This window comes from Buteo buteo, chromosome 24 (genome assembly GCF_964188355.1).
Source record: "Buteo buteo chromosome 24, bButBut1.hap1.1, whole genome shotgun sequence".
NCBI classification, from domain to species: domain Eukaryota; kingdom Metazoa; phylum Chordata; class Aves; order Accipitriformes; family Accipitridae; genus Buteo; species Buteo buteo.
Genome location: NC_134194.1, coordinates 16,713,420 through 16,735,577, shown reverse-complemented (window position 1 = coordinate 16,735,577; position 22,158 = coordinate 16,713,420). Strand labels below are relative to the sequence as shown.

The 22,158-nt window shown below is 35.0% G+C and overlaps 1 protein-coding gene across 3 annotated transcripts in view; it reads right to left on the bottom strand.

The window, feature by feature from the left end:
* The window catches only part of TENM2 (teneurin transmembrane protein 2), a 545,903-nt gene that overhangs the window by 324,565 nt on the left and 199,180 nt on the right, over nt 1-22,158 (bottom strand). The gene's annotated exons all lie outside the window — the stretch shown is intronic.

Below are 22,158 nucleotides of genomic sequence, written 5' to 3'. Positions count from 1 at the left end.
ATACTGGTGAAATCTTGCTTTGCAGGAGGTACATATAACCACTGCCAGTATCATTAACCACAAAAATGACAGAGTGCATAAAATCTGGCTATAATATGTGCATTAGAATTTAACCTGAAGTCCATAAGAGTTTCCATACATGCTGTTCAGTAGGTATTTAAGATTATACTAACTTATTTTCAGTTTATTATCTTTTACTCCTATAACCAAGTATGTATCATTACATCCTTCTAAAAGATAATTTTTATTATCTAAAAACAGACTCTTACGATACATTTGGAAAATGGACACTTTCAGCTGCAATAAATCACTTCTTACATGTTTATTGCAGCAGCATGATGACTTTTACATTGACTATCAACATAATCAGGCTCATTCTGCTGCATCTCAACTAGACATGAACCAGTGAAACTGCACTGTTGCAAGGAGTTTCTTTTTTGCCTCATAAAAACTCTCCAGCTTTAGGAAGACAGATTTTAATATATACACCTCCCCCCCTCCCTCCCTTAGTTTTGAATAGTCTTTCTCTTTGACTAAAAAGAAAACAGGTTTCTTTTGGTTGTACAACTAATTCAAATATACCTGGGTTTTGAAAGCATGAAGTGATTAGGGAGTCCTCTTACATTTGAAAACCACAAAATCAATTGAAAATTGTTATTGAATTTCATAATAATGACAGGAGAGTTTTCAGATGTCATAAACAGGAAACATAAACCCTATTTTTATTTATTTACATGAATTTCCTTGCACACACCAGAAAAATAAAAAGCTTTAATTATTAATGTATGGCCACTTCAATTCTTGTTCTTCACTGCCTTTAAGGCTTCACTGAGAAATTATTTTACTTGGTACAACTCAGGTTCAAATCCTTAACAATTTTTATAAGATAATAATATAATCTTGCATCCAAGACTCACCAGAATCAAGAATGAAAATGTGTTCTGTATAGCACAGTAATTTATTATATGCAAAGAAAAAAAGGCAAAGCATAGACACTTAAAGATATTAAAACAGCTGACCAAAACAATAGAAAATAAACCACTTTGCATGTTAAAGATGCAAGACAACAAATTACCTATTTTTTAGGAGTGCAAATATTTTGGACCTAAAATGCATGCAACAGAAATAATGTGAAAGAATGGAAACTCCTGAGTTTTACATTGCTGGCTTTGGGGGTAAAAAGTAATTTTAAGGGACAACTTACACTTCTAAAAACAATAAAAACCAGTTTACTGAACTGGCTAAACGTCTCCTTGCCACACATGAAATCCCAGTTTGATGTGGTATGACTATAAGTAATTTTCAGGTATTTTGGCTCATGTCTAATTAGTTCAGCTTCACTTTTGATGATACAGACTTTTGATTTAAAGCAAGGAAGGAAAACAAGAGATTTTCAGGAGTGTTCCACTGAAAGATGAATCTAAGAACAATAATGCAAGTAAAGCAAAGATACGTGAAATGCAGAACACAATGATTATGAATATAAACACTTCAGTAAATTTAAAAAAAGAAATCATTGCAAATTTCTTCATTTTGTTGTTACCAGCAATTTTCCCAAAAATATAATACTAAAGGTTGATGAGATTATATTCATACTTTTCATATTTTAAAAATAGGAGAAATTAAATATAAGTAAACAGATGCATACTCAGGAATATATAAAAAAAAAAAGTCATGGAATTGTTTCACTAAGCTTTTTTTTTCCTTTATCTTTTTTTATGTGAAAATGGGACTGAATGCTTAAATACAATGCAATTCTTCCGTGGTACTTACAATTAAATGAAACAATTTTAGTAGTTTGAAATGTTACAGTTTCTGTTATATCACACCCTATAATATGCAAATTTTTGAAATCTTTACTGTCTCTATTTTTGTTTTAATAGAAGTTTTGCTTTCATTTCTCTCTCAAGGGGAAAAAAACAGAATTAATCCATCAACAGTTCATCTATTGACATTTTATCACATTACGCTTTAAGCTTGTGTATGTTACTGAATCTGCTATTTTCTCTTTTTACTTGTCTGTGGCCACCTTGGGATATTTGATCCTTACAACTAGAAAGGGTACAGATGAGGACAACAAACTGCTCCCCCACAGAAACTGAGCCACCTAAAACTAGTGGCTAAAACATAAGTTTCCAAGCTCTGTTTCTCCAACAATTAAAAAAAAAAAGTTTGTTACTGATGCCCAAAGGAAATAATAATTTAAATGTTGAGACACTTTAAAAATAGTGTCATCTGAAGGGAAGTTTTGCTGGGTATTACCTTCCTTTGACACTCACAGGGAGTTAAACCTAATTGCATTTAGGGTTATCTCTAGCAGCTACACTCAGAATCAAACGTCCTCATGAGGACTATTGTTCTAACTAATCTACTTATTAGGCTTTTATTCAGATTTAATACAGGCTTTTATAAAAAACATCTCAAAGGGATAGTAATGGATTTTGCAATTATCAGACAGGAAGGAATAGACTATGACCTACAATCTTTGGCCTTGCCAAAAATCAGGAAAAAAAATTTTTAAAGTAAATCTTTAGATTATAACGTTAATTTTAGTCCCTATCAGACACCACACTTTATATCAGGAAAAAGTAAAAACTGTGAAATTACTATGCTTTCCTCTTATACATTCCTCCAAAACACAAACACCCCAATGTCCACAGGTCCGTTTGTTCCTACAGTAACTGACAGGGAGAAAGAAATCTGCTTTCTCTACATTACTTTCAAAGATGAATTAGTGGCATTTTTCAGCTTGCTGTCTCAAGTCCCAGTTTAAGTTAAAAAACAATGCTGATAAAGCTAGTTTTAAATAACAGTATGAATACTAGCAACACTTTTTGAAAATTGAGAAAACAAATACTACAATTCCTAAACTGGTCTCCTGTGAGGTATATGATGTTCAGACTAGCTGCTTATGTTCTACATGTTATTCAGCAAACTTATTTTCTTCCCCTTTCCTCACAGCAGCCTATTCAGAAACTGATACTCTGCTTCCACCATTCTATTACTTTTTAACATTTACCTGGTTTCTCTCACACCCCAACAGTCTCCCATGAGGCCTGGCACTCTCACGAGAGCTACACAACATCTTCTTGCTGTCCCTCAGAAAGGCTGACAAGGAAAGGCTGTAATTACTCTCCTCATTTTCATTCCCTCTCTATCACTATGCTGTGTAACCAGCAATCAGGAGGCACCTCTGAACACCACGCAGTCGGAGACCCACTCATCAGGATCCCAACGCAGAGCATTCCTGGGTCCCACAGGACACATCTTTCTCACAGCAAAGAGGCTGATTGCCAAATGTCCTGTTGTTCTTAATTTATGGTTCCTCTTTTGAGCTGGCCTGACAATGGCTCATAACTATTACCTATCCAGGAACAAGTATCACTCCTCTCTCTTCTTTCTCTCTCCCCTGCCCCCCATCCCCAGTTGTCTTCTTCCTTCAGAATTTTCCCCTTCATAGTCCTGTATGAATGGATGCTTCCAACTATGCACTATGAATTTTCAACCTTATTAGTTTAGTCAGGTATTCTGGAATTCCACTTTTTAACATTTCCCAATAGGCATCACTAAAAGCTTGGCTACCAATCATACAGTATATGCTCCTCCCTTTAAGATGATAGCACATTGTTTATGGTTTGGTGTTTTGTTTGTTTGGGGTTTTTTTACAGTATGAAAACTTTTTGCATTTTATAAGGCTTGCTTCCTCCACCCATAATTCTTATACCTCTCTGTCAATATTTATCTAGAAAATAACTGTGGAGCTTTAAATATGACCAGAGCCTAAATATCCTCCTAAGCTCTGATAAACAGAAGGGGGAAAATGAGAACAAAGTGGCATAACCCAATTTTTACTGGTAATAAACAATAAAAAGACAGTTTATTTTTATAAACTAGCACTTCAGAAGCATTAAAAAAGGTCTTACAAATAAATACCCTTGATTTCTCAGGCTGCTTCCCCTCCCTCCCAATATTCACATAAAAACATCCAGTAACAAACAGTTGCCTCATTTCTCTTACACCTACATGGCTGAGGCTTGTCCCAGTTGTCTCTGATTTCCTCTCTATTGAACACTTTCAATGAGCAGAAGTTGCTCCTCTGTTAATACCTTGGTACATTTTTGTTGCTATTTGCTCAACATTTATTACTGATCATTATGGTTTTTGAGGAGTAGGACAAAAACCGTAACAACTGACAGAACATTCTCCCAGTACTGGGCAGGTCAAAGCTCTATGTTTACCTCAAATAACCTTTTTTAGTTTTGTTTTTTTCATCACATTCTCCCCTAACATTTTGGATCAAGCATACTGGACAGATGTAACAAATGTGGTACTCTTAACCTATAAGCATACCATTTCTGGAGGCAAATAATGATTAAGACAATATTAGAAAAAAGTCAGTGATATAAAAATCATGCACAAAAGTATGGGAATATGTACTGTTCTGCAATAAAAGGGCCACACAAATTTTCTTTTCCTATGTCATCTTGACAGAATTATTATCTGCTGTCTTATTCTATTATGTTCTATTGCACATTTTATATCCAATGTTTTGTTTGATCTTTTACAAAAGTTGTATTCATTTTTCTCTCCTCGGAAGCACATTCACCAAGCCAATTAAACTTAAAAAACCTTTACCTGAATAGTATACTAGCAGCTCTCAAGCAGAATTATTCTCCAGTATAAAACATCCACAAGACATTTTATTTTTTGAAAGTATACACTTAAATATGTTAACACACCACCAAATATTCATGCAAGAATGACAAACACTACAAAGGAAAATGTTCTAATATTAGTTCAAGTACATTGGGAAGCTTATTATAAGTTCAGTGAACTCAACAGCAAATACATCATTTTCCCCCTCCTCAGTCTACCAAAGGTAAGGTTACAAAATGGAGGTTGGAAGAATTTTTTACTCAAATTGCTATTTATGATGTCTTAAACATTACCAAACATGACCAGCAACAGATCTACTGCACCAGGAGCTGAATTTTCCCAGCTCATTGCCCATATCTTTTATACAGAATCAACTACGCAATTAGCTCCATTAGAGACAACAGTACAGGCCTTAAAATGACAAATACCTTCATTTTGTATTTTCATTTCCTATGAACTAATAAAAGCATTAGGATGTACTAGTACCATAAGAATCACAGGAACATGCATAATGCAGATCAGCACTTAGTAGAGTGCATAGACATGTCTATTTCTTTGTGCAGAAGTCTGATTACACTTATGAACTTAAAGTGAACTGAAACTAAATTTCAAGTGGATTTATTTAGGTTAAATTAAATGGTTTCTACTTGTGTTATTTCCAAAAAGAATTAAGTACAGGCTCTCTTAAGTCCAAACAAATATGTCTACATAGGAATTTCAATCAATTTCACAATACCACTTTAAAATCATGCCACTAAATCACTGGTAGTTTGGATGAATCTTCTTAAATGCCCCTGAACAGTCAAGCCCTAACACCTAAAATATTCATAATTGCCTCTTAATTCGACATGGTCATTGACTCACATAAAAAGAAAAACTCTAAGTGAAACTTCATAACATTTTTGCTCTTCCTCAAGCCATTTCCTTCTGGGTTTGTTTTGCTTTGCTTTTTAAAATAAGGGTCAATTTAACAACTATTACTTCATGCTGTTAGGAATGGGTTAGTATACCCATACAGGTCAATGACTTAGCTACAGGTCAATATCCCCATAATTTATAAAACCATAAGCCACAATTCTCATGGGAATAATTTATTAAAAACTAAGAAAAGCTGCAGTCTCAAGTAGCAACTACAGGTACTCTAAGGTTGCTTTCTCTTTCTTTAATACCTCTTCCATGCAAGCGTTTCTCTGAAATAACACTTTACTATCAGTTCAGCCTCTGTTCCAATGACTACGTTATTAGGCTAATGGGGAGAATTTAAATTACTGAAGGACAAACTAAACAGTTCCTGGTGAAAGTATCACTTTTTCAAATCCAGCTATCTGGGGGAAGAAAAAAAAAATCACTACACCCAGTATCATAACATAAATATGGTGACAAAATTCACATTACACAAGTTTTACAACAAAAGTGGTCAGGTAGAAAGTTTAAATTTAGAGGGGAGTATGTGCATTGCACACAACCAATCAACACTTCAATTAAAAGCACCCACTGCTGTTCTTCGTCACTTTTGGCAGCACACAAAACTGCATAAATAACAACTGCATAGAAAAGGCTAAAAAGAATTCCTTAAAAAGAATTTTTCTCCTTATTGTGGGATACATGTTGATATCCTGTACTTTTTCAGTTTGAAAGTGTAAAGAACAAATCAGTAAAAATTATCTGCCATATACCACTTTGCTGCTTCTTTTGTGAGTAAGGGAATAAACCAAAGTTAGCTGCTTTTGATAAGATTGCACTTGTTTTATTAACTAATGTCAGCAGAAGGGAGCACTGTGACAACTGTGAAATAAACATTACGGGATTCATAAAACAATGGAAAGAAGGTTTTCCAGTACAAGCATGCAATTCTAATAGTGCTAAATTATTATAACCACACTGGGTGTTGTGTCACCTTGTTCCTCTTCTAAAACAAACAAACAAACAAAAACCCAAACCACTGAAATGTGATTTTTTTTCTATCAAAAGAACAGTGCAAAGTTAAGACATAGGGACAAAAAAAGGTAAGAAGGACCAAAGCGCTAGCACATTAGTACTATTGACAATATTGGGCTTTTTTTTTCAATGACCTGAATATTCCACAGGCCCTACAACATCCTGCATGCTTCTAACACTGTAGTCCATTGCTCATTTAAAATCAAGCAAGCCCCTAAAAATATAAAGAAACACTATAAAAAATACATACAGTTGTGTTCCTCAGGAGCTGGTGATTGAGATCGATGTTCTAGAAATAATAATGCCTTACAAAACATAACAAAGCAAAGCAGCTCTTAATGTAATAACTTCAGCATCTGACTTCCTCATTATACGCTCATGTTCTTTGCTGTTAAGAATTGGTTTTTGTTTTTTAAATTGTTACAGCAAGTTAATTAATTGATGAGTCTCAACCACCTTTAGACCTACTTTTACTTACTGATCTCTCGTCTCTTTCTACAGCAAGTTCTATTAGTGAAAAGAAAAAATCAAATTGCAGTTTTCAAGTAATTTAGCTGGTAAAATCTAATTTGTCATCTATGCCTGTAAACAATTTTGAAGAACTAAGAACTGACACACAATTCACAAGAAGACTCATAGACAAACTTATTGACTTACTGTGTTATCTGTCGGGGAAAAAAATTACAAAGGACAAGATTTCAATCTCAAATTTTACCAGCTATGTCTTCAGCCTCTATAATGAGATCACCTATAGCTTTGAAACAAAATTATTCTCCGTGCTCTTCGACAAAGAATCTACGTACAACCTGTAGCGAGTCACATCACAGATCTTTTATCACATCTCTAGTCTAAGGAAAAGTATAAAACTAGAGTAAACATATGAAGATAATCCTTCAGCATAGCTTCTGAAAATGCAGGAGTCTGTCAGATTTCCTAAAATTTTTATTCAACAGTCCCAGTTGGATTTTTCTTCCATCAATTTCTCAAGTCTGGCTTTGAACCAGTGTAAATTGTTAGTATTTACAAAGTCCAGGGATTAGAAGTCCAACAAATTCCCTGAATGTTATATAAAGTAGATTGTTGCTCATTTCGGATCTGCCATTTGCTAATTTGATGTTGTATAGTTCCCATATGGGGAATAAGCAGTGAACAATCATCGCTTATTCACATTCTCTATGTCAGTCACCACTGCGCAGACTCCAATCATGTCACCAGTCGCTGGTTTTTTTACACTAAAGAATATTAAACTATTAAAGTTATTCTTCACAAGGAAACTATGCCATACTTTGGGTAACCCATCTCACTGGCTCTTACCTTTTGCAGTTCTACTATATCATTCTTCAAACAGAAGAATGAGAATTTAACATATTGTTCAAGGTATGGACGTCCCATACCTTTATACAATGGCAGTGATGATATTTTCTGTTTTGTTCTTTACATAAACTTTCCACTGGTTCCTCTTTTTTATTGTAAGAAGGGGGTTGTTTGCATTATTGTCCTTTCATAGGATTGTCCACTGTCACAGTAAAATGACTTTTCTGAATAATAACAGACAATTTGGAGCCTATCATATTTCCTAACAATTATCAATTTCACCTGCTGTTTTCTGTTCCACCCATTTAGCATCATAAGATTCTTCAGGAAATTTTTCACTGTCTTTTATCTTCACTACCCTGGATAACACTTGGCATACGGAAAACGATCACCTCAGTACATGTTTGTTTTCCCAGCTCAACTAAAAAAGCACCAAAATTAAGTTTGCCCCATGAATGGAACAACAAAACACAGGAGGATGCTGTAACACATTCAAAAAACCAGACAAATTCAGCTCTTTCATGCTACAACGTACGTTTACCTTGCACATCATGGTAGCTGCTTCCCTCTGCATACAACGTAGGCTAGTAATAAATATACTCATCTGTTTCCTGATAGATGGGATCTAGCCTTAAGGACTCTGCCCAGTTGCTACAAACCAAGCAGTTTATAGAAGAGCCAGAAGAATTGTCTGGACAAGACAGAGATACATAAACATATTACAAGTCCATGCTGTGCAGTGTTAGAGAGAAAGCATTAGACACAATGACTCAAAACAGATAACATATTAGAGTTAGTAAATGTAGACAATACTTTCTACATGTACCAGAAGGATATTTATGATGTGAAAAACACTGCAATATACTCTCTGTCTAAGCTACAAATACTGAGTCATGTGGTGAGTGACCTAGTTTCCTTTTCATTTTAAGTGTATTTTTAGTTATTCCCTGTTGATTTATGTTTTCATTAAAACCTCAGGGATATGTCCTTTTGAAGTCTGCTGGAGACTGAATGGACATATGATGCTTTGTAAAGAATACCTAGGGATTTTTCCCCAATGTTCTCTTTCTCTTAAAGTCATACATCTAATAGGATGTCCCAACTGAAGAGCAATAAGCATCATTTGTTTACTTCTATCTTATTTTTCCTTCACAGGAATTTAAATGCGAATGTAAAGTAGAATGAGCACCAACACATGTATCAACTAGTAGTGCAGTCTAATGACTACATTCAACAAAGGAGACTACTGTGCTCTCTGCTTACTGCCACAGCATTCTGCAGTTGGCAATACTAGCAGTGTTCTGTATATCTTATTTTTGCAACTGAATTTATATAGAAGTACTTTGAAAATCACCCCAGTATCTATACAAAAGTGGTGTAATTCATTACTATAACCTTGTGGAATGGCCTATAACATTTTATGTAGACAATTAAGGAGATTACATCGATTTGAAATACAAAAGACAACCCACCTAAGAAAAAAGCCCTCTCAGTGCCTCCAATTGTGCAGAAGATGCATTAGAATGGTTTCCTTTTTGGAGAATTCTGAGCTTAATTTGCAATAAGTAGAAAATTCTAATTGTTCTCAAACCAGAAATGTAAAGTCAGTGAAATGAGGTCCATTGTTGTTAATGGGTTTTTTTAGTATCAACGTGGACCATAAAACTTCAGAATTTATGTATGGACTCCAAAAGTTCAGAGCAACTAGTAGCTGAAATTTTTGGTTTGCCCCTTCTCTACTGCTGAATTAAGTTACAAGATTAGATTTTATATAATAAACAAGCACAAAATATTGCATAATGACCTAGCTTCAAATGAAGGCTCAATTACAGTAATGATCTTGATAATTACATTAGGACAGTCTACATTTCCCTACAGCTCTCTATTTTTCAAATTTAAAGAGAGTTATGTGTGTGATGACAGCTCTGTGTGCTCATAAGACTATTCTTACTTTATCCTGTCTACTTCCGCATGCTCCACAAATTCAGTTTTAAGCTGCAGTTTTCAAGTATTTTGTCAATCACAGTTTATCAAATGCATTCTGCTAAGGCAGCTGTCAGGACAAGATTCAGCAATGACAAGCTGTCTTAGCTCCTGTTCATTCTATCCTTAAGTCGCCAACTCTTATTTTTATCACTGAGGAGGAGAAATACTCTGGCTAGAAAAGGCTCTACCTGTTCACTAAACAGGTAGTTGAGTCACTGTGTTGGCAAGGCTCCTGATCAACAGAACTAGGAGTACCAATAAATTCTCAGCAGCCCATTTATACCTACTTTTTCCTTATCATAAGTGCTATTCTGAAAATACTACTGGCACTCTGCACATAGAAGTGATTGATTAAAAAGGTACAGTGCAGTTTGTCAATATATCCTGAAATAGCCTCCAGTGGATAGATAAAAGCCATCCAAACCATAGCAGAAGACAGTGCTATTACACAGAATTGCCAAATTCCCCACAAAACATTCCAGACAAAATTCTGGCCTCTGTTACACACACACACAAAACAATGACAGCATACATCGCTATTTGTGTATATAGTGAAAGATCAGTACATACTGAAGTATTTTCTTATAAATCCTGTCAATTAAGAACTTCATGGCATGTTACTCTCTATAGATGTTGTAAGGGATATTTCATAAAGGTTAAAACTGGGATTATGCCAAACTTGCCTTTTAGCATTTTGTTATCGACTATATTGCCTAAAAGAATGTTCACTTATAATGACAAATCATGCCTGGGAAAAAAGTATAAATCTGATTTTCCCCCCTCCACAGTTATTATCATGGAAATAACATAAGCATAAGACAGTACACAGACAGCTTATCTCCAAATATTTCAGTTGATCAAAATGAGTGCTATTTAATCCTATACATGGTCTGTTGTGGGATGAAGGAGGGAGTTTGAAAAGTAGGTCCAGTGCTACTCTACATCAAACCCCTCTACTTTAAAGGGAACAGAATTTTCCCTTTAAATAAGAAAGTTTCTGTCTTCAATAAAAAGGAAGCAAGAAAAAGGCCAAGTAGTAACTTGAATTTTAGAAGTGCTGAATATTTCCTGCACCAGTTGAGGTTAACAGAAAATGGTATTTGAAACAGGCTGGCATTTGAAAACAGACCTTATATGAACTTATGACAAAATTTTCAATTCTTGTCCATCTTTTAAGTGTCCATCATTGTCCATTTATGCCATATAAAAGGGCTTTTGCAGAAACTCAGTATTGCCTTTATCATCTCTGACATATTATAGCTAAAAATCCTTAGTTCTTTTTTTTATTTTGTTTCATTTTTTACAGATTCACAAGTCTATGTTCAACGTGTCTTGGTTTCAATACTAAGCCAAAGTTACCTCTTCCTTCTTTTCATTGTTCTAACAGTCTTTGTCTGACATATTTAGAAAATATGACTGTGGATGTGGTCCAAATTCATTATCTTATCAATGTCCACATCAGAGCAATCTATAGGAAGAGGCAAGGTTGGTAAAGATATCAGGAGACACACAATTAGACTTCATTAACCCAGAAGAAAATCTGTTCCCAGGTAGATACTGGTAAGGGGCAAGACTGGAAAGATTACAAGCACGGACCTAAAACAGATTAAAAAAATATGTAGTTAATATTTCTGATAACAATACTTCAAAAATTAACAATGATATTGGACAAACAGCTCTGCTGGATTTCTTACTGTAGTGCAAGCAGCACAAAATGTAACTACAGTTAAATAGCTTTCTGAGAGCGTAGAAAAAAAAAAAATCCATCTATGTGCCTCAAATCCCTATTTTTAGGACACCCATATCAGTTGTAGCTTGAGTGGCAGAGGAAATAGTTAAGGAAAAAAAAGCAACCAGAATGCTACTCCAATTCTTCAATCTGCTGCAACTGCTTTGGGGGTTCAGGGGCAGTAGGGTGTAAAAAAAGCTAAGCTGAATAAGCCATAAGATGTCTGCTGGCAGAGGGGGTGTTGATGCCGGGCTTTTTTTGCCTCTGATGTTTTGCATCAGGAATAGCTCATCCAAAACCGAAAGCCTATATCTATAAAACTAAACATTCCTATGAATCTATTTATTTAAGATTCAAACCATTTCCTTAGAGTAATTACTGTTATTTTTATAAGTGAGAAACTGAGGGCACATAATATTACGCCGGCTTGACACCCCAGTACATCCCCACAACAAAAGACAGCTAAATCTGTCTAAAACTAGTGGTAGAATGGGTGCTCGTAAGTTAGCTAGCCTGCCTAGAAGGAAAAGGAAGAAGTTAATTAGATCTTGAAGTACACAAGGTAGAGTATGGAGAAAGTAGTAAGGTCCAGTATTGCACAGAAGGAACTTTGGCCTCTCCAGTAGCTTGTGTAGGCACTGAACAGACAGATGAAGTCCAAGTATTTAAAACTAACACAGGAGCAAAGCTATGTCAGTGGGAACAAAAAATTGGACTGTCAAGAAGTCATCCCAGTGATGGAGTGACTCTGCCTCTTTCAAGTAAACTTGGCTAGTCACCTAATATGAAAAGATTTCACCTTCTCCCACTCATGACTCACTGAGACCTTTGTATCAATGTGAGACTCATTAAAGTAACCATTATATGTTCCATATCTAACTCATTATTGTGTGTCCTAGAGTGCCATTTTGGACACCTAAAAAAGAGTGAAAGAGCAATAGAAGCATTTTGTGATACCTCCTAGCTATAAATCCTTCCCCCTCTTAAAAATCTTCCATTATAACATGTATAATACTCCATAAAAGAAAACCAGGATTTACATCTTTGCCCTATTACATTACAAATTGAACAAATAGTCTGAGGTAAGATAAAATTCAGTTAAAACAAATTCTAGATTAGAGGGTAAGGCAGAAGAGATCTAATGTTCAGCTATGTAAAGGAAAGTAATTAGTCTGATGTGTACTGCAGAAACAGATGAAGGTGTAAAGGTAAAGCCACAAATTGAACATGAAGTAACATTGCAAGGAAAGTACTGTTGGATGTATTAGCAAAAGGTTGTACATAACAACAGAAGTAAAAAGGGTTTGGCTGAAGAATGTATATCAAACTTGAAGTTTAATGATGTAGATAATTAAGAAAGCACAGAAGAAAATAACTTGAACATCAAGGTGTTTATAAAACAAGACTTGCAAAAGAGTTGTTCAGTCTGGAGAAGCCAAGTAGGTTAGAAAAATGAGTTGTATTAGTGATCAATCACTCAACATGCCCATTAACAGTAGGAGAAATAATGACTTAAATTTTAGCAAGACAGATTGATATTGTATGTTCCAAAATATCTTCTAACCAGGACGTTATTAACAAATGAAAGTGATTACCAAGAAATTTGTAGAGCCAGTGTCACTGAATGCTTCCAAGAATAGGTCAGGGAAATATCCAAAGGATAGCACCCTTGGATGGAGGATGATCAGTCTAAAAAATAAATAAATAAATAAATAAAAATACAAATACACACAGGGATGACCTTAGGTGTAGAGGCCCCAAGTTTTTCTACTTATTGAGCAAGCTCTTGCTCAGTATCGTGGCCCTCGTAATTTTTTAATCACCTGACTTTTGTTTGTCTGCTGTATAAGGAATTTAAGGACTTTACTTGAGGTTACAAATCCTACACCAGAAGCAAGGAATATTAGAAACAGCACTCAGCACAAGATGTGTATACAAGTTCTTTTGTGAATTTGAGCCAGTGTGCCCCTTCCAAATCTGTTTCTAGGACTGAATTTAAAACCAGGGTTTTGTTTCTTTGTTTTAAAGTGCAACAGTTTAATTCTTTAGCCATCACAGTGACTGACAGAAGTTCAGCAAATCCTTCAAAGACAGATCCTGTTCCTTGTTCTCCTTTTCACTCTCTATATATCCAAATTAATTTAGATATTCATAAAAAAACTGTACCTCATGTTCCCAGCTAGTTTTCCTGGTGAAAAACTGCTAAAAAAGAAGCTACATAGGTAGCTTCTGTCTGTTCATTGCATACTCCATGCTGGCATATAAAGGAGCAATAAATTAAAAAAACCTGCAGGAAATCTTGGAGTAAGAGTCAGCATACCTGAAAAGACAGCTAAGTAGGTGAGCAACATAATTGGTTACAATTATGTTAGACCTAGGAAAAAAAAACCCAACTCAAAAGATCCAAGGACCAAGATTCAGAGAGGACTGTACTGAAGAAATATGTTCAGATTGTAATAGGTGTAGCTGAGCATTTTATTCCTCCAAGGCAAATAAACTTAACACCTCACACATCCTTTCAGATAAAGCATTGGATAACCATCCAAACACTTAAGACTCCATTTAGAATGAGGCAGGGGTGGGGGTTGGTCCCAAATTTCCTCTCCTTGACACTCCTGGCATGGCACCCTTGGTACAAGCTTCTACCTTCTTTTTGTGCTGGGGACAAATACTGAACATACTAACTATTTTCCAGCAGATCCAAAAAGTGCATTAGGATGGAAAGCATGCTTTATGTATAAAATACTACATGGCACTCCTAGTTCGCCAGCTACTGTAAAAATGTGCCAAGAGTTGTTTTTTTTTTTTTTTTTTTTTAGATTTTCTTTTTAGTACTAGCCATTGGACCAATTTACATCAGCCTGAAAAAAGGAAGAGTTGCTTTAAAAAATTATTTTCCACTTTCAATCTATGTAATATCTCCCAAATAAGAGAAGATGACACAATATCTCCTCTCAGAAGCAGGCATGCTAAAACATATTTTCTAGATAAGGTGCAGTAAAATGAACAAGGGATTAATGTGCACAGTATGACAAATTTTTATGTAATTGTCAAGAAAGCAGAATGAAGAGATGCAGTAACAGGACTCTTCCAAAGAGAGATGTTACTTAAGCAATGCCAGCAAGCTGACCACTGATTCCTGTTTAGTTTTCAGGAAAGACAAGAGAAAGGTAGTAGAAATGTATTCCAAACTTCCTAGAAGGCTGTATGGAGATACAAGAACAGAGGCAGGACAAGACAATTCGAGTGAGTGAACGGGTCACTAGAAACCTGTTTTCTCAACAGTGGACAGACTGTGCTTCATCCCAGTAGTAATCCCCCAATTGTCATTTCTTCATTTATTTTACCGCAATACCTCTGATGTGGCTAGCTAGGGACTGAGTGGTCAATAAACTGGGAAGTTACATATTTCACCAGTCACCCGTGGTCCATGAGCTGTACAACAAGTTCGGCTATTGTGTGGTGCAGTAAAGGTATTCAATCATCTGGGAGTAAAGGCATGTATTAGAAAACAGTATTTAAAACCAAACCTTTACTGTATGCAATGATGTTTATTGTTCATAAAGTCTATACAGCTGCTGATCATGTTCCAACACAGATAAACTTACAGTTGTAAAACCAGCACTCTTCTGAAGTAGGGAGTGAACAGAGTTTGGCAATTATGACAAAGTAGAACCTTTACTTTATAGAGGAAGTTGTAAAATTCTTATGTCCAGAGGTGAATTAGTGCATTTGCAAAGTAGCATAGCATGATACATGCATTGATGAAGCAAACAATGGCACTCAGACACTTAACTAGTCTTTCACAACTGAAAGGCCTTTTTTGTCTTAGTTTTTTTAGAATTACTCAGTCTTATTAATTCATCACAAGCATTTGCAACTATTTAAATTTCCACATATCAAATCCTATTTTTCAGTAGTGATAGACCCTAGATAATCATCTGGTACATGAAGACCATTAGGAAAATCACACCTATAATAACAATACTTCACAAAAGGTACAACTACAAGGTGGAATATACTACTTTGGAAAGGTGCAAGTAAGCAATGTCACAGCTGAAGTAGCCTTTTCAAAAACAAATATGTCAAAGTTTATCTTTATGACCTTTCTTTTTTACAAGCTGGCACTGACAAAACTCTTTTAAGTTATTACTTACTGATCAACATCCCCAGCATGCATTAAAAAAAATTACGATTAGGATCTTGTTTACCTGACTTGGACACTTAGACTGTGCCCAAATTCTTGCCAGTGAAGCCAAACCTCCTATTCTCTACAGTCAGTGGAGAGAAATAAGCACTCCAGAGATATCTTCAGAGGGAGATCTTGTCTATCTAACTTAAATGAGTGAACTCAAGACAGAATGGTCTTTCTCTGGCAAGCACCCAAAAGCGTCTACCACTCTATGCTGACTCTATAAGGAAATCAAGTGCTTTAGTTGCAAAATTGCTGCATTAAGCACAAGCTAGGTGCAGAATTACACGGATTAAACCTGTGCTTTAGACACTTCGTTCTTTTAAGCCACAGAACAGAGTGTAAAAACAGTCTTGCTAAAAAAATGTTCTTGCATGACTGGGTAATATAAATTGATACAGCAAGGAAAAATGTTAAATTTAAATGTCACTAAGCATGAGCAACCCTTGGCTGCGTCAAGGTATGAGTTGTTCAGCTCAGGCAACAATTCACTTTGAAGAGAACTCAAGGCGTGTGATTAAGCCTACATCTCCACTATGTCAAAAAATTCTAGACAACCACTTCCACTACTTTTCACCAAATTCCTATTGCTTTGTTCCTGGATTCTGAATGTCCAGGGAAGTCCACTCATTGCACAGGTATTCAGATTACTTCAAACCAGTGATCTGTTATGGAAGAAGTGTATAAAGGGCCACAAAATTTTAAATTCATACCTGAAAAATCATACCTAATGACTCTTTAAATGGAGAAGTGTAACCTTCTTGATATTGAAGTAACACACTGACTTTTTGAGTAATTGTGACAACTTATACACAGGATTTGCCGTATATCCCATCACAAAGAGAATATACTGAGACCACTTACTACAATCCCAGTAGATAAATAATAGTAACTAACAGTAGCAGTAACTAATAGAACATTCAGGTGCTAGACTACTTATGCATACGTATTGATTCAATGCAGTATTATATATTATCATATCAGTTCTATTTATTTAGACAATTTATTTAGACTGCCCTATTTTATTTCAAGGTATGCACAGGAAGTTTTAAAATGTAATTTCTGAGGACTTAAATTGTGGATTTTCCCAGAACATCTATGGTGTTCCATGAGTCTTCACCTAAAAATAGGAGATTAATGGATCTAAGTGGGAAATTTAGGACAGTAACTACATTGCATATAGCAAATACAATATGTAAATATTGCCACAGTCTTCCTTACACGAAATTAGGGTACAAAGGAAGATTATATCAACAGAACTATGAGATACTGAATTAATTTACCTTCAAATACTAGAAGTAGTAGATTTTCTGCTCATTTCCAGCTTTCTAAGAATCATTTTAATACTAAATATGTTAATGTATCTGTACTAGTGAATGAATTTTTATACTACAGTGTTCTTCATGGGACCTTGTGGTTAATAAACATTATGTATCCTAAGTTTATTCAGTTTTAGATTTTAATTATCTTGGCTTTCAGAAAAAGAAAGAAAATATTCTCATTGAATGTCACTTAGTCTAAAAATGATGCAAGTGAGGAATGGTAAAGTACCATTGTTGTAAACTCTCCTTGTTTTCTTTTTGTTTGGTTCATCTAAGACAGCTAGATATATAAAAAAACCAGGGTGATTAAAAAGAATATTTAGGACTCGTTATTCAGATGTACCTGCCAGAGCTGCATAATCAAGACGGATGACATCTGTCCTACAGCAGAAGGATTTCTCCTTTTTACAATCACCTTCATAATCTAACTAGCCTGAAGATTCTGTTGAACTGCAAGAACTAAAGATAAAGATTATTTTAATGTTACTGTGAATCAGTTAATTTCTGCTTCTACTTTTCATCATCAAACAGTTATATCTACAGCCCTCCTTACCCCCCTATCCCAATTCTAATCTGTGCTAACTGCATGCACAAAACAAAAAGATGGGAGAGAACTGTATCACTAGCTATGGCAGCATACCTTTCACTGACAGTGACATACTTTACTATTTGCAGACTAAATAAATTGGTTTTCTACATTAGGATTATTCATCTCTCACAACTCCACAACACTACTTTAGAACTGAGCTGTAAAACAAAATAAATTAATCTGTTAACGTATCATTAAACTTAGTAAGCATTTTTTTACATCCCATTTTTCCTTGTAATTCTCCTGTATAGGCCCAAACCCCTACATAACCAAACTTTTATACTTTTTTCCCCTTGATGTTTTTTGTGTCAGACCATAATCTTCTTAAATTAAATGTAGATATGGACTCTGAAGACAGCTACTTAAGGTCATGCCAGCAGGAAATTACAAGTTATCAACTCCCCAACTATACTAAAGGTCTGTAGGAATTTTAATACTCCAGCAAGTTAATACTTAATTTATCTTGCTTTGCTTATTTTGCAACCAGAGGTTTTTTCTCCACTGTCGAGAGCACCTTCTTTAATGATATCAATACTATCTAACAATCTATGTGATGTTCACTCTTCCATAGATCCAATGTTTAATTGCTTTAGCATGTCCCTGACCTTACTATTTTGGGGAACAGAAATACAGCAAGAAAGGACAAACTGAGGTGATCGGATAAATGAGTTTCCCAAATCATTAACACCATGAAGAGCAAGGATTCAGTGCGTTACTTCAGCTTCATAGGATATAATTACATGTTTTGATTAGCAGATATATTTTCCCAGCCTCAGGTGTCAACAAGGGTTCAAGTGTATAACATGTATAAATGGGTGCTAATTTTACTAGTCATGAAAGTGTGTTTCGCTAATTACATTTATATCCTCTTAGCCAATTTTCATCCGATATTGCTTCTCTGTAGTACATCTTCCTGTTTATTTCCTTACAATGACATTTGAGCTCTTCCAAATGACACAGTGATTCTAAAAATTCAGTAGGCATGACAAGTTATTTCCCCACTGAACATCTGTCATAGTCATGAAAAAGTAACAAGATTTACAGAAGCCTATACAATTTTGTGGTCATTTCTGTACCTCTGTGAATTGTATCCCATTAAGGATATTATCATCTAGGATTAAAATCTTATGGCAAAAGTGGTGCTCTTCTTTCACCCAGTTGATTCTTGCTAGGAATGTAAGAATTTCTGATTTTTGACAGAAAAAAATAAGGGAGCAAGCCAGTTTTAAGAGAGTGAAGCCTTTTTCCCTGCCCTGCAGTTTCCTGACAAAGTCCTTCATGTTTTGCTAACAAAATTGAGATGAGGATTGACAACTGAAAGAACCTCTTTTCAGACAACTAGCCATAGAATGGTTTGGGTTGGAAGAGACCTTTAAATATCATCTACTTCCATGCCCTAATCAAAACCGTTATGGAAAATATTTAAGGCTTTGGATAGGAACATGGGATAAAACTATTAACCACAAGCTGCTGGAAATTGGAATGCCTAAGTAAGAGCATGCTTCTAGAATTCAGACTGCAAAACAAGAGAATGACCCCAAAGGTTTCTAACAGTGATATTGTTGTCTATATGTCATGATCTCTTGGAGTATTTTTCCAAGAGCAATCTGGTGCACAAATGGCATATAGACCAGATTGCACTCTCTTCCCCACACCATCAGTGTTACTCAACGTTATGAAGGAAATAAAGTGGTATGAAGTGCGTCCACTACCTCTTCTGCTGCTTACGCTTCTCAGTATAGTGAAAAATTCATCATGATGCTGAGCTGCTACTACCTACAGGCACACATGGCAGCACAAGGAAAGTAAGCACCATTATAACCAAAATCTTACTCTCTAGGCATCTTTCTTGTATATTTAAATGTGAGGCAATTCCTTAAAAAGTTATGAAACAACTTTTTAGCATGATTAATGTTCTCGAACTAGTGCCAAGATCTGTTACCTGCCTCACATAATTAAATGGTTAATATGAAGCCACAATTCACTAGAGAATATTAGCCAATTTTAGCAAGCAGCTAAAGATCTCAAGAGTTCAGTCCTTCATCTTACAGTGTGGCCTCATGCAGTGTTGTTGGCATGGTTGAGGCAAAACTTTGGAGTAAGTAAGAACAATAGGCGAAGAACAGAAAATTCCACAGTATGGCTTAAGGAGTTGCATGAATGCATATGATAAAATATTGGTTTAATCTACTCAAAGTCTGCTTTTGCCACTGATACTTCAAGACCCTTACTAATTAATATAAACAAGACTAACTCCAAAAAATAAAGGGGAAAAATCACATGGAAATTACTAACATATTCAGACTGTGTTAAGTTATTGCAGAAGAGTGCTAGCGTAGGGACTGGACTGATAAGCTTGTATATGGATTGATATAATTACTAACAACTGACAGACTTTCAAAACCATATTAAGAACTTAATGCAAAAACTTCCATAGTGAACGGATTTAAAAAAAGCCTAACCATGCTGCCAAAAAAGAATATAGGTGATTTACATGTCCCTTGTAAATATTCCAAAAGATTATTTACAGAATAAATACTACATATTCTTCTGATAAGACCTGATGAAAATTTATGCTTACTCAGTATGTTACAAAAATACTGTCTCGTAGCCTAACTGGCACTCGACAAATACTTGAGCACTGTTGAGAATGTTTTTGAAGCATACAGTGCCAATACCCTTACAAAAAAGGTAAAGAAAGATTAAAACTTTCAACTTGTACTAGGTACAGTATGACAGATAACTGAGCCATGCAACACCTCACTGAAGCTGCATACAAAGCTTATTACAAAATGCAAACTTCAAAAAAAAGTAAGTAGACATCTGTAAAATATGACATTAAAACTATCATATGGCTGGCACAACAGACCAAGTGTGATTTTTTTTTTTTTTTTTCTTCTGCTCCTTGGAATGAGTTATATTATGTGCCTTCAGAATTATCTACTTGGATGGAAAAATACAATTGTAAGTAATCATATTTATGATGAGAGGCTTCTTTTGCTTTACTCTACAGGCTGCAGATAGCTTTGCCTTTGCTTTAATATTTTAAATTTGAAAAATGGAGCAATAAGGATATAAATTCAAAGATATTGTATGTTCATTTTAATGGAGTCATCAGTACTACTTAGTTATCAATGGACAAAACCTCTCCTTTCATATGGCCTTGCTAAAGGTTTTAAGCATAAGCAGCCTCGTTTCAGAGAATGACATGAGACTTACACGTGAAGACAAGTGCATGTTTAAGTGTTTTAATCACACGGGGATTAAATGCACATGTTCTGTACTTGGCTAAAAAAAAAAAAAAATAATTTTCTGGGTTTTATTTCTTTCCATTAAGGTTATTCTCACTATATACGAGAGTTTTTAGCGAGTACAAACAAAAGCACTGTGGATAGCACAGTATTTCATGTATGTGAAGAATGTTTAAGAATTAATTTTTCAGGGTTTTAATTACATATACATCAAATCAAGTCAGCTGCTATAACAGAACAATTGATATATTCATGTTGTGTGTTATGAACTCTAATTATCGGAATCCCTCTTCAATCTTGACAACTTATACATTAATTTGTTTCTTTGAGGCTTTTTATGTTATTTCTGTTAATAACAGAGTAAGGTTGTACATTGTACTTTTATTCCTGATCATTAGAAACTGTAAGAGAGGGAAAAAAAACCTTTAAATATAAGGGGGGGAGCAAAGTTGTGCTAAAACTGCATTAATTATTAAATAGCAATTTTGCTTTTATCTTCAAAACCGCAATGCATTACGATTAAAACTTGCAATTCAAATAAAAATTCTGAACAATATTTTTTAAATCAGTGAATTAAAGAATATTTCAGTATCACAGACATTCACATCAAGAATAACAAGAGTTGAGCCTACAGCTTTCAATGAAATTCTTGAGGAAAAAAAAGAAAGAAATCTCTAACCAATTAGTGATCATCTCAGAACACTCAGAGAGGACAAAGTGTCCCAGAGGTACAGAAAGCAATATCTGCCTTTACAAAGTGAGGGGTAGGGGAGGAAAAGGAAATTAATAGACCTGTCGGCTTAACTCCGATATCAAATGACATGGAACCAATTGCTAAACATGAATTTTGTGAAGGTAAGAAATGAAGATAAGGAACAGTCAACACAGATTTGTAATGAGTGAATTAAGAACCAGTTCAAAGTTGTTTCTTTAGCTAAAAGGAATGTGGTACTCTTGGAAAGGATTTCAACATAGTGCACCAGATGATACGTTTTATAGCAATTTAATCTTCACCATGAGAAGACAATGAAAAGATGCCTGGCCCAAGGCAGGACTAACAAGCCATTCCTGAAACATACTGTAGAGTCTTTCTATCCTTAAGGACTACAAACTTTAGAGATGGTTATCCTAAGAGACTGTGGTATGTAGATTTTATTTTATATTTTTTAAAAAATTGACAA